The sequence below is a fragment of the Podarcis erhardii genome (assembly GCF_964252035.2).
Source record: "Podarcis erhardii genome assembly, chromosome: 9".
In the NCBI taxonomy this organism is placed as follows: Eukaryota; Metazoa; Chordata; class Lepidosauria; order Squamata; family Lacertidae; genus Podarcis; species Podarcis erhardii.
This window is the reverse complement of record NC_138512.1, coordinates 45,151,624-45,164,742: the sequence shown is the minus strand read 5'-3', so window position 1 is coordinate 45,164,742 and position 13,119 is coordinate 45,151,624. Positions and strand designations below refer to the sequence as shown.

The 13,119-nt window shown below is 42.6% G+C and overlaps 1 long non-coding RNA gene across 1 annotated transcript in view; it reads left to right on the top strand.

The window, feature by feature from the left end:
- Positions 1-13,119, top strand: part of LOC309349836 — a 39,907-nt gene that overhangs the window by 20,461 nt on the left and 6,327 nt on the right. Inside the window, exons 2-3 of the long non-coding RNA XR_014160205.1 lie at positions 11,224-11,352; positions 12,170-12,251. This is a non-coding gene — a long non-coding RNA (uncharacterized lncRNA). The remainder of the gene's footprint in view (positions 1-11,223; positions 11,353-12,169; positions 12,252-13,119) is intronic.

The window sequence follows — 13,119 nt, the reverse complement described above, 5'->3', positions numbered from 1 at the left end:
CCTTAGCTTGCAGCGTCTTTGCTTCAATCTATTTACAAAAGGGAAGGTTTAAAACCTTCCCGTTTCGGTGCCAAATTAAGACATTTATAGATCCAATATTCCGTTCTACTCACGGGTAGTTGTTTAAAATCGAATTGTCCACAGGAAAAAGTCAGCGCTCTCCGGCAACAGCAATGCGGCTTCACTCCGTGAAAGAAGCAATCAATTCGAAGCACCGCGCCGCTCACCCCACATCGCTCCAGATCCCCGAAACCGGGTCTCCCCGCGAGTAGGGGAGGCGCAAAAGGTGCCAGCCGAATCCCAGGTTCACAGGCTTCTCCCGCCTGTGATTTTAGTGGGTCTCCGCCTTCGCCGTGGCAGCCAGACCCTGTTTACACAGAGTAAATTCCTCCCGATCAGATGAATTCAGCCATTGCCAGAGGCGCTAACCTGGAAGTCTCCGACCTTGATTAGAATTTTAAGGTATGAGAACTAATGTTGAGAGCTGGGAAATCAATAGCTTAAATTGTACCTGATCCCCACAAGTAGGGAGAGTGCTGTTCAGATCATGCCCTGCTTTCCTCCCTGATTGCAGGCTTCCCATAGTCAACTTGCTTGGCCAGTGTGAAAAAAGGATGCTGGACCTTTGGTTTGACTTAGCAGGGCTCTTTTTATGATGTTCTTATATACTCAGTTTCAGCTTTTCTATGAAACATATGGGTAATAACACTACAGGCCTGTTGTAAAGATTATTGAGATAACGTACCTGAAGCAATTAATGCACTCGGTATAAATTATAAGCGTTCTTATTCCTGAACATACTCCTTTTGCAATGTAATATTGTACATTTTTACTCAGAAATATTCCAAGGTGAGAGAGAACATAGGATTGCAGCCTCGGAGATCTTTCTTGATTATCCAGTACATTTCACATCAAATGCATAGTTGCATGGAATCCGAACATTTATCATTGCCGAAGTAGTTCTCTTTTAGAGGTAGTGCCTCTTTCTAGCATCAAAACTGCAATTAATCCTCTGTCATTTGGAAAATGAGATTCATTGCTGCTACATGTGCTGTGAATATGGCTGCAGGAGCATTGCAGACATCTAACGGATGGTGCCTGGGAGATCACCTGCAGTGAGCGACACAACTCATCTATGCCAATGACATCTTGTGAATTTTAAAAAACGCACATCCCAGCTGTGATACTACAGCACATTGGACTATACAGCCAGTGCCTGTTTTTAAACAGCTATGATTCCAGCTATTATGTCCTAGGAGTTGCCTCACCACTTCAGGGAACTATGTGAAGTGTGGGTGGGTTCCCATGAGGCAATAACTTTTACTGAACTATATAACTGGGAAACGGGCAAAGCAAATGCTTATATACATTCCTGAAAGCCTGGGCCACTCCCACTCCCAACGTGATTGGCTGTCTAAACTTACAAGCTGCAAATCATGACTCAGAGTTCCAGGGCCAATGGCAGAGGCCCAAATCCTGAAATGTTCTGTGATTGGACACCATGTATCAAATACAGGAGCTCAGAATCCTTAGTCCAGACTCAAGCTCAGGCAAATACAGATCACTGAATACATAATACCATGATTCTATGATTCTGTAGAATTATAGCAATTGTGGAGGTGGAAGGGACCATGAGGATCATCTAGTTCAATTCCCTGCAATGCAGGAATCTTTCGCCCAACATGGGGCTTGAACCCATAACCCTGAGTCAGTTGGTCTTTTTCCCCAATGCTTTTGCTGTCGGTTTGCCCTGTCCCATGCAAAGACACCACTTGGACTCTCATCCAACCTCACTTATAAATATAAAAATAGAGGACGGGGAGATTTGCAAATACAGTGGTAGCTCGGGTTACAGACGTTTCAGATTACAGGTGCTTCAGGTTACAGACTCCGCTAACCCAGAAATGGTACCTTGGGTTAAGAACTTTGCTCCAGGATGAGAACAGAAATCGTGCGGCGGCAGAGCAGCAGCAGCGGGAGGCCCCATTAGCTAAAGTGGTACCTCAGGTTAAGAACAGTTTCAGGTTAAGAATGGACCTCCAGAACGAATTAAGTTCTTAACCTGAGGTACCACTGTGGCAGCATGATTCTCTCCTGGAGCAAAGCTGTTTGCTCACTCCAAAGAGTGATATATTATACAACTTAATGGTGGTTCAAATTTTTCAGGTTTAACAACATGCATATGATAATGTGTTTTAAAGATTTTATTAATACAAAAATTGGTTCTATACAATAGTAAAACAACAACAACAGGAAGAGTGGGTTTTTCCATGGTTGTACCCTGATTATCAGGCAGCAGTAGTTGAGTATTTGTCATTTTTCCAGTGCTGTTTAAGACCTCAATGTGCTACATTGCCAAGTGGGTTTGTTGCGCAAGAGCACCAAATCAGCTTTAATTGCATCATCTCAAACTGCCAGTATGCAATTGAATTCCACCCACAAAATAGTGACAGTCTAGAAGTACCCAACATCTGTGATTTTTTTCAAGATAATCTGGGAAAGAACTTGCAGAAAAGTGATATGTAAAGGCACGGTTTTCTTAAGCATATGCAACGCCGGGATGCAAAGATCCACCTGGCACCCCCCCAGTTGTCCAGTCCTAGGCATGAAGGAGGGTGGAGCCAGCTGGCCGCCTCAGCATCTTGCTGGCTCTGTCACCCCCAAACTCACAGTGCAGAGCCGCCTGTAGCAGAATAGCCCACCGCGGCGCTCTGACTGACGGGTGGCCTCTTCCCTGGACTCAACTCTCGGGCCCCAGACTCTCGGCCTGGCGCCCCTGAGAGCCTGCTGCCTGGGTGCCCCACACCCCTAGTGCCTATGGGTAAGACGGCCGCCTTGTGTAAAGGTGGACTTCCTTTTCTTTAGCTTGTGGAGTTATTTTTAAAAAAGAGGAGAAAACAGGGGAAAGAGTTTGCAGGGGTGGCACTCATTGAAAAACTGGCTTCTCCTCCTCCTCCTCCTCCTCCTCCTCCTCCTCCTCCTCCTTTCAACTTATACACCGCCCTATACCCGAAGGTCTCAGGGCGGTTCACAACAAGACTACAACATATAAAATCAAACCAAAAGCAGTAACCCAATAACCCCCACCCCCCAAAACCATATTCTAAAAGCAGAATACTTACATCCTTTCTGATTTTTTAAATTATTGTTAGCATGCATATTGCTTTCTCTCAGTTGTGGAGAGGCAGGCAGGCTTGTTGGCTGCATCTTTGAAATGAATCAAGTTCAGAACCTTGTTTCTCACCTCAGAAGACGAAGCATCCATTTGCTTAGCTTCGGAGTGTGAAAACACAGGTCAAAATGTCTCATTGTTTAACTGCAAAGTGGTGCACATGTTAATCTTCAGAAGGCAAAAGGCCTAGAAGATCTGCTTCTTTGAAACAGGAAAGGTGGCAACAACGTGGTGGACAAACCTTTCTATAGGACTAATAATATGCACACACCAAGAGGAGCAATTGCCATTGTGATATTGTTTTCCTTGCTTGAGCTTACATCAGCAAGGCATTGCAATAGGCAAATGACTCATCAGAGAAGTGAGAAATAGGTTGCTAGGCAACCCAGCAGCCTGGATGGGAGGCCGGCTCCTATGTCATGAAACTGACATGTCATGAAACTGACATGCTTGATGGTTCTCTAGATTTTAAAAATACAATAATTTTATGAGGCAGCAAAGGCTGGAAGGATAAGCATCCCTCACAGAGATGGAAGATGTCTGAGGACAGTGGGAGATACTGTACAAAGGAAGATTTGTGTAGAAGGGATGTGTACTGATTAGAGAACAGAGTGGTTAACTAGAGAAGAAATATGACAGGACAGAAAAAGGGAAGCAATGCACAATGGAAAGATGTAAATGAAATTAAAAGATTGGTGAAAATCCTAGGATTAATAGTTTAAAATTGGTAATAAGAAGGCTATGCATTGTGCTGAGGAACAATCTACTCTGAGTTCACAGGCTGGAAAGAAAATCTTAAGAGAAAACATTAACAAGTACTATTCAAACTATAGGAAGTCACTTACTTCTTAGTTTTTAAGTACCTTTGAGTATAGGAGATGTGTTTCTGTGACTGTCCCTCATGATCCCTTCCAACTCTCTTCTTCTTTGGCGATCACTTGTAGCCGAATAAGATTATCTTCTATGAACACGGTCTTAACAGTGAGTGCGTAACTGACTGGAGGCCAATTCTGGATCCACACGTCCTTCCTCAGTGGGGACATAGGTTTCCGGATGGGAATTGGTTATGGTGAGAGTTGCCAAATGTACTTTCGTCTTAGCTTGTTTCTCCCTTTCGTCCTGAGTTCAAGCGTCTTCATAGTCCATGACGCCTTTGATAAAGGCTGTTCCCCAATTGGAGCATTCATAGGCCAGTGTTTCCCAGTTGTTGGTGTTTATGCTACATTTTTCCCAACTCTGTGATACTATGAACAGCACGCTTCTATATAATACTTATTTACTGACACTCATTATGAGGGCAGAACAATCACCCAAATGTATTGTTATATCAGCATGGTTTTCATCATGATTCTATAATGCTGGAGGTCTTGGCAGTGATGTTTGGTCTTCTCTTGTGCCAGTCAGTTGTACTGACCAACAGTCTGATTTTATCAGGCAGCTTCCTATGTTCCTAGTTGTTCACCATTGAGAAGCAGAACCCATTGACTAGTGTATCTTGGCAGAGACAAGCAGGAACCTGAGTGTGTCATAACATCGTCCTTAAAATATTTGCATATTTAAATAGAGGAGATAAGTAGACTAGCTGACCCAGAAGTCGATGTTAAGCATCTCCCTCAGCAAAATATTTCTAAAACATGTGAGTACATAGACCATACAATGAGTAACCTTAAAAATGAAGGCACGCCACTCTTTCCTCCATCAGTTTTCTCCTTTCCCTTTGGACGTTTTCTTTATTCCAGCTGCTGCAACAAACTTACACAGATAACTCTTTCTGGAAGTTGTCCTACATTTGAAGGTCTTTGGAAGTAAGGTTCTTAAGGCAGACTACAGAAATTACCTTATCCAAAGCTCCACACTTCTTTTTTATGTTATAGAGGCAAACCCTTCCAGCTTTCTCAGAATAACACCCTCAAAAGCGATTACTTGATTCAACAGAGTTTATATTTAAATCTCTTTTGGCTGTACTTGCCCAGCCCAGCCATCTGCTCTCTTGTTGCAAGAGTTTAGCACCCTGCTGAGATTTGCCTCCTCAGTGAGGTCAGCAAAGAGTTACTATAGCTTGGCTGGGATGGAGGAGAAAGAAAGCATGCCAGTGGGCAGAGCCAAAAAACAATGAACGGTAGAGTCAGTGAATGCTATAAAATTCCTGATTTTAGCATATCCCTGAGCAAATCATTGTTGGCACCGAAAGGTGGCATCAGTAATACAGTGGAACCTCTACTTACAACCATAATCTGTTCCGGAGGTCCGGTCATAACTAGAAACGTACATAAGTAGAGGCGCACTTTCCATAGAAAGTAATGGAAAAGTGAATTGATCTGTTCTAGACAATGAAAAACACCCCCTAAAACAGGAATTTAACATGGATTTTACTGTCTAACGAGACCATAGATCCATAAAATGAAGGCAATAATCAATGTACTGTACTATAAAATAAATAAGACAGTATTGTAGATGAAAAAAATAAGCTTTCCCCCCCCTTACGTGCCCTGAGGGTGGGTGGGCTTACCTGGCTACAAGCTGGGGATGTGGCAAGGGTCAGTGAAGAGCTGATTCACTTTGGCCAGGGTCACTTTTTTTCTTGCCAGCCAGGTTCGTCTCTGGATTTCCTCAGGTTAGTTCCTCGGCAGGGTTTGGGACTGCAGTGTGCCCTGGTGTGCCTCTTGCAGGCGGCACCTCTTCCACAGCTTTGAGGGTGGGATGGGGGCCCTCTCCCTGGCAGTGGAGGCCCCAGCGCTGCCCCGCAGCCGGCCGGCCGAGCTCTGGGATGCTGGCAAGACCTCGGTTCGTATCTAGAGGGAAGTTCATAAGTTGAAGCAGCTACTGAAGGTCGTAACTGGAATCGTACATGAGTAGAGCCATACGTAAGTAGAGGTTCCACTGTACTCCATTCTTCTGAGAGGTCCAAGCATCTTTCCTTACAGTAGCATAGTTGTTTATTGCGTGGGACACAGGTGAGCAGCTGAGACTCCAGTCCTCTCTCTCTGGCCCTTGGGACTCTTCTCCAGGCTATGCTTCCTCCAGAAGCAATACCTCCTTTCCATAGGCCAAGCCCTTCACTGGCTGTGCTCCACTCCCTCCTCAAACACTTTCAACTGGTTTGAGTGTGTCCTTAAATTGTGATAACACCTCTTTCTTGCCTGGATGAGAGGCAGCAGGGTGTGTGAGAGTGTAAGTGTGACTGTAGAAACCTCTAATTTTTGCATGGTTGGAATGCAAACTGCTGGGTGAAAGGAAAATGTCACCTCACCCGCTTTTTGTCTCTGGGCCTGCTCATCTCTTTCATGCAGATCCTGGAAAGCCACCCATGAGGGAATGTGGACCTCAAGCTGAAAAAGGTTCCACAGCCCTTGTGCAGGTTCTAGATGTCTTCCATCAAGACAGTGCTTTTGTTTTTGGGATATTGCATGGTCCTGCCACTAACTGCACATTTGTTGCTGGGAAAATGCCATTCCTATACCCACATGTGTTCTTTGTTATGTTTTTTTATTTTTAAGGAGCACAACCATGCAATGGGCTTGAGTTGCTGCTGGGGGAAATTCCACAGAACCAGAAACAATCTCTTTCAGTTACAACCATTCTGTAATGTGAACTTTGCAGTTTTGTTGTTGTTTTTTTTAAGTAGCATGATTAGCTTTCTCTTTACTCAAAATGACATCTGTGCAAAGAGGACAGCTTCCCTTTTAGTAGGAGAGCTAATTATTCTAATTATGCACATTTAAAGCACATGACTTCCCCAAAGAATCCTGGGAACTGTAGCATGTTAACGATGGTGGGAATTGTAGCTCAGTGAGGGGGAAACTACAGTTCCCAGCGTTCTTTGAGGGGGCAGTCACGTGCCTTAAATGTGCATTGAATGTGCTTGAAATGGAGGGTATGGATCTCCCCAGTGTTGCAGAGCCTAGGAGCTGATATATTGTCGCTGAAAGTCTTACCTAGAGACAGCTTTGCCTATTAGGGCTCATATATATTTCATTGCATAGCTCTCATATTAGGTTTTGGGAGCACTTTAAGAATGTCTGATCATTTGTTCAACTTTTTCCTTAGGCACATTGTTGGGAAGAAAATGTTTGTGTACAGATGTAATATTTATTAGTTCAAAAACCAAAAGAGTGCTGGGAGAAAAATCAAAAGGGTGATGGGAGAAGAGATAATAATATGAAAATCTGCCTCCTTGGAATGCACTGGCACTATTTAACAAAAGGGAGACTTTCCAAGAGCAGTTATAACTTCTCTGTCCGCTGTGCAAAAAGAATGTGGCTTATACATCTGGGTGAGGTGACTTTGTTTTTCAATAGTGGGACACTTTGGTTGTGTTACTGGAAACAGGCAGGTTGCTTTTATTGCTTAGTTTATGGAGGAGATCACAGCACATTCCCAAAACTGTGTTAAGATAGGTCTTATCTCAAGCATGCTTACTAGGGAGTAAACCGGATGGAGGTTTTCTCAGTACAACTGCTTATTTGAATGTCTAACCTGACCAAAGCTCACTAAACAAACGAAAAGAATCGTACCTGCACATTTTGCCCCATATTTCAGGTTATACAAAGGCTAGAAATGTACATCCAGGATAGCCTGGACGATTTTCATTTATTTTTGGATTAATAAGTGCTCTATGCAGAAAAGGTCACAAAAAGAAGGTTCAACATCTTCGGGGGGGGGGAGGGGGATAACTGCTGTTCAGCAGGTATACTGTAGCGGTTGGTATACTGAGCTGTGAACTGGGAAGTTCCTATTTTGATTATTGCCTTACTCCTCAATTCAGCTGGCAAGCCACTTTCCAATCCACAATATGATTGTACTGGCCCACCATAAAGGGAGGCTGTTAGCATTACTTGAAGTACGTCAAACACTCTAAAGTGCAGTATAAATGCTAAGCGTCACCACTATCAGCATCTAGTTACCTTGGGTTAATGGTCTGAGGAGAAATTTGATTCAGTGTACATTTAAAGGTGATTCTATCAAATTCTCACTTTACAAAGCAATATGCAAACTGAAGCACAGCTATCATTTGAAATTTGCACCCATCTGAGTTTTGCAATGCAGTTCTCCAACCAAACAATGTTTACAAAAATGCATATGTTAAGGGGAAAGTGTGCATAAAAATGAAGATGTTAGTGCACATAACATTAAAAAATGCTCTTTAGTAGCCGAAATTGCATAGCAAAAATGTATATGCTAGTTTAAACTATGTACAAAATTTGCATACTAGGAGAAATTTACTTTGCTGCAGAATTTTCATGATGATTTCATATATCACAGAGTGCTACAAAATGTGGAGGACTGAATTTAAGATTGAAAAATGAGAAATTGAGAGAACCGAAATTGACAGATCCTTCCATCGTTCTCTTGGGTCTGCTGCTGGCCCCAATGTGGTGAAACACTCTTGTCACAAGAGTCTAGGGCCCTGCAGGATTTGACATCTTTCTGCAGGGCCTGCAAGATGGAGCTGTTCTGCCGGGCCTTCGGGTTAGACTCATCTGAAGAAGTATGCATGCACACGAAAGCTCTTACCAGTAAGAAACTTAGTTGGTCTCTATATGGGATTTGGTATATAAATTTTCCCTTGGCTTTTTTGCTGGCCCATGTAGGACCAGCATGGATAGCTGGCTCGGGTGAATATCTGATGTTTCCTCCCTTTATGGTCTTGATTTATGGGCTACTACTAAAATGAGGCTGCATTTTAAGCTGTATTTTAAGCCATATTTTAATTAACTTTGTTTGTCGTTGTTGGTTTTCTCCCCCCCATTACGTTTTATTGTAATTCATATTTGGTGTTAGCCGTGCTGAGCCCGGCCCAGGCCAGGGAGGGTGGGGTATAAATATTTATTTATTTATTTATTTATTTGCCAACAGCGTCGTGAGTGACACTATGTTGGGGGTAATTTAAATGGCAGACTTGCAGCTGCCTATTCCAGACTGGATGTCTGTCACTGCTTGCTGCCACTACTACTAGCAGGTAATTTGCTAGACAGCCACTTCCAGGGTGCATGGGAGACTCTGAGGTGGTTCTGATTCTAAGTACTTTTAACATACTACCAGCTGCCTGGAAATGTCGAAAACTTCCCAAGCACTATCCTGAAAATAGCTCTGTCATTAGAGCATGAGACTCTTGATCTCAGGGTCGTGGGTTTGAGCCCCACCTTGGGCAAAAAGATTCCTGAATAGCAGGACTACATGGCCCTTGGGCTCCCTTCCAACTCTTCAATTCTATGATTCCATTTTGTACTTCATTCTCGAAGGTATCATGCATACTGATGGGGCTGGCTATCATTTATCTAATAGTAAAGAAAACGTTTCATGTTCAGCTTGATTTCATTAACTTAGCTGTTGGTCTGGTCTCTGTCAATTTTAAGCAAACTTTGTTCAAGCAATTTAAATGAAATAATTGAAAATGAATTTCACATAGAGATGTGCCATTGTGTGAATCTGGATTCCTCTGGTTGTTTCGCCATGTTTGTTTTAATAATACAACATCTTTTGGGCAAACACCTTAAATAATTGTGTGGGGGTTTTCTTTAGGCAAATCAGGAAAACCCTGACTTCCTCAAACTTTCTGTACTATACTAAACTTGTCAGAACAGTATTCGAAGCCTCCATCGCTGGTTCAGCTGGTTCCAATGAGTTTATTGTGGCACATTCAGTTGGAGGATCATAGGCTTTTAAATGTGTTTGAGACTACTCATGGCCCATGATCTGCTTATTTGGCTGCTCCCACAAGACACATAGCTACAAAGCACCTATAATATCCTTCCCCACTCAGCATATGTGCTGGGAATGAGCAGTTGGGCAATGTGACCTCTGGAACACCTAGCAATAGACACTATAGTAGGACGGTGCAGCAAGACAAGCTGCTAGCCTACCAGAACCATCTGCGTGCATTACAAGAAGGGATTAAACCAAGCAGAAAAAGCTGGGAGAAGAAAGAAACGAATCACAGCAGTAGGTGGATTTTCAGCAACTGAGCTCAGCTAAGGAAATGGGCTTTTAAAAAATACATTCTGAACAAAAGCCCCAGGGGAGCTGGAAGGACCAGTGAATGACCATGGACCATCTCTTCCCCACCCCCCAGATGCCATGACCATTGATGGCTGTCATCAGGTAGAAACTGTTGGTTTGCAGCAGTGAGCAGGCATTTAATATGTCCCCTGATTTCTGGTGTTTCCCCTCCTAAAACTGTCCATTTACAAGGGTGTAGAGTCATTGCCCCATCTGTGTTTTCTTCTGTTGCATGTTAACACCTTACCATGTGGCGACAGCTGCCATGTGGAGCAATGAGAAGTGGCATTTGCATCGGAGCTGTAATATTTCCACCAGCCCAAAGAATTATTATTAGCCCATTCATTCAGTTCAGACTTGTCAGGCAGTAGAGGCGGGAGTGTACATTTTAGGGTGCTGCCACATGGAACTGAGGAGATGACGTGATAGCTCAATTGAACAATAGTAGCTTGCCTGTAGAAGGCTGCTGGGATCCTAAAGAGCTGCTCTCAGATTAATGGCAGTGGGTAGATGGACCAATGCCTGACTCTATATAAGGCAACTTCCTGCAGCCAGGGGCGAATTCCTTTTGCCTATTGGTTCATAGCTGTCATCAAACCTTTCCTCATGTGAAGGCCTATTGAGGGTGAAAGTCTCCACCTGCTTGTTTGTAACTAATTATCAGTATCCAGAACCAGTACACCAAACTTTGGGACTTTTCAAAGTCCACTGCTTTTCTCAGTGCAGAACTTTAATTTTCTTTTAGCACAGAGGGCATGTGAACCTGGTCATCCCCTGGCCTTCACTTTATTTATAGCTCCCTTTGCCTTACTCACAGAAAGGCTAAGAATGAAGTACATGACCAGGCCACCAACTGTCTGTGGGTCTCCAGAACGTCCACTAAGGTCATTAAAATGCAAAACATAACTCAGGCTGCTTCTCTGTAACTTCCATGCTTGCAAATAAAGCTATTATTATAGCCAGAATTTGTTCAGTCACTTTTTACAGGGCATCTTCATGATGTCAGGAGTAATACATCTTTACCCATTCTCCCATTTCTGCTTGTTTTTCAGAGCTCAGGTTTTAAAACAAAACACAGTGGAACAACGGCACAATATTTCCATGTGTGAATGACCCATCACAAAGCTGTGAGCCTGACCATAGGCAGAAGCCATCTTCTGGAGGTGCTCTCACTTTCAAAGGTTAGTCTGATGCAAATGGTGAGAGGGCATTTTTGGTTGTGGCCCCCTGTCTATAGAACATCCTCCCCAGAAAAGTACAGCTGGTGCTCATGGCTGTGTATTTGAAGAGCCAGGCAAAAAGACTTTATTTGCTCAGTCCTATCCAATATCTCTTGAATTAGTTTGTAATGTTCTGTTGTGTTCTGCTGTTTTAATCATATTTACTGAATGGTTGCAGTGGTTTTAGTGTTTTCTTTTGGTTGCCTTCATTATTGTGAACAGCCCTGGTAAAAGTGAAGGAAGGGCAGATTATAAATTTCTGAAAGAATAAATATGTGCCCAGCTTGCTTTCCTTAATACTTCTCCTGTAGACAAAACTAATCAGCATTTTACCTTGTCTTCCAAATGGCTTTGTGCATAGCTGGGTTTTTTCAACCAAAGTAGTCATAACATTTTTTTTTTAAAATCTTCTTTTAAATAGCTGTCCCTGTATTTTTTATTTAAATAGGCCCATGGAGAACAATTTTAATTTTGTCCAGTATATATTCCTTGGCTACTTTCTGTTATATGTTTTAACCTGAACTGTTTCAAAGATTGTTTTTGGATTGCTGTAAAGATAAGTACTTATTGTTTGTTGCTGTAAGTTGTCTACTGGATCTATCGGCAGCAAAAGTGGGTGAAAACAACTGAATGAAAATAATGAATTGATCTGTTTAAGGTAAATGACAAAGAACACACACAACTAAGTTTAAATAAATAGATTGCGGATGACTTCCTTTCCCCCTTTTTCTTTTAATGGCTTTACTTATTCTTTCCCTCATCTAAACTGTTTTCTCAGAAATAGCTGCAAATCTGGGTCTCCTGTATATGTTTTGATGTCATAAATACCTCTCTGAATATCCAGAATTCATGAAGGAAAGGTAAAGAATAACACAAGTTCATATTGAAGACTCCAGACTAATGTTTGAAAGATTTGCATTGAATGGGCTGATCCAGTGCGTTTTTTCTGGGGGAACACAGGGGTATGCATACCCCTAAACATTTTGTGAATCTAAGTTTGACTTCATTGAGGGCCAGTATTTCAATATGAGTAGGAAAATGAGAGTATCCCTAAACACTCTTTTAGAAAAAAAGCACTGAGCTGATCATGAAAAGTGTTGAGATCAAGAGATGTGAAGGGATATTATAATGCCTTTTGGAGACTATTAACTTTTTCAATAGAAGCCTAATGAGAGAGAGAGAGAGAGAGAGAGAGAGAGAGAGAGAGAGATGGATGAACTAAGGCAGGTAGCCGTGTCGGTCTGGCTCAGTCAAAATAAACTAAAAATTAAAAATTGTCCAGTAGCACCTTACAGACCAACTAAGTTTGTTCTGGGTATGAGCTTTCGTGTGCATTCACACTTCTTCAGATACACTGAAACAGAAGTCACCAGACCCTTATATATAGTGTGAGGGTGGGGGTGGGGTTTTTCTCAGAAGGGTAGTAGGAGATGGGTGATTGACTCAATGGGTATGGTAAACCTGTTGAAGACTGTTAATGACTGCAATTAGTCCTACAGGAAAAATCAAGGGATAGTATGCAGATGACCAAAATGGCAACAGCCGTTCAGCAGTAGAGCAGACTGCCTTGGCAGGTGGGTGGTAGACAGCCATCTACCAGTCAGGGATGATATAGCTGCATTGTGCATTGTACAGGGGGTTGGACTATATACCGGTAACTTGTAAGATCCCTCACAATTCATGGTTTCAGTATTATTGCCACTGAAACTTTCTCTCTAGTGCAGGCAT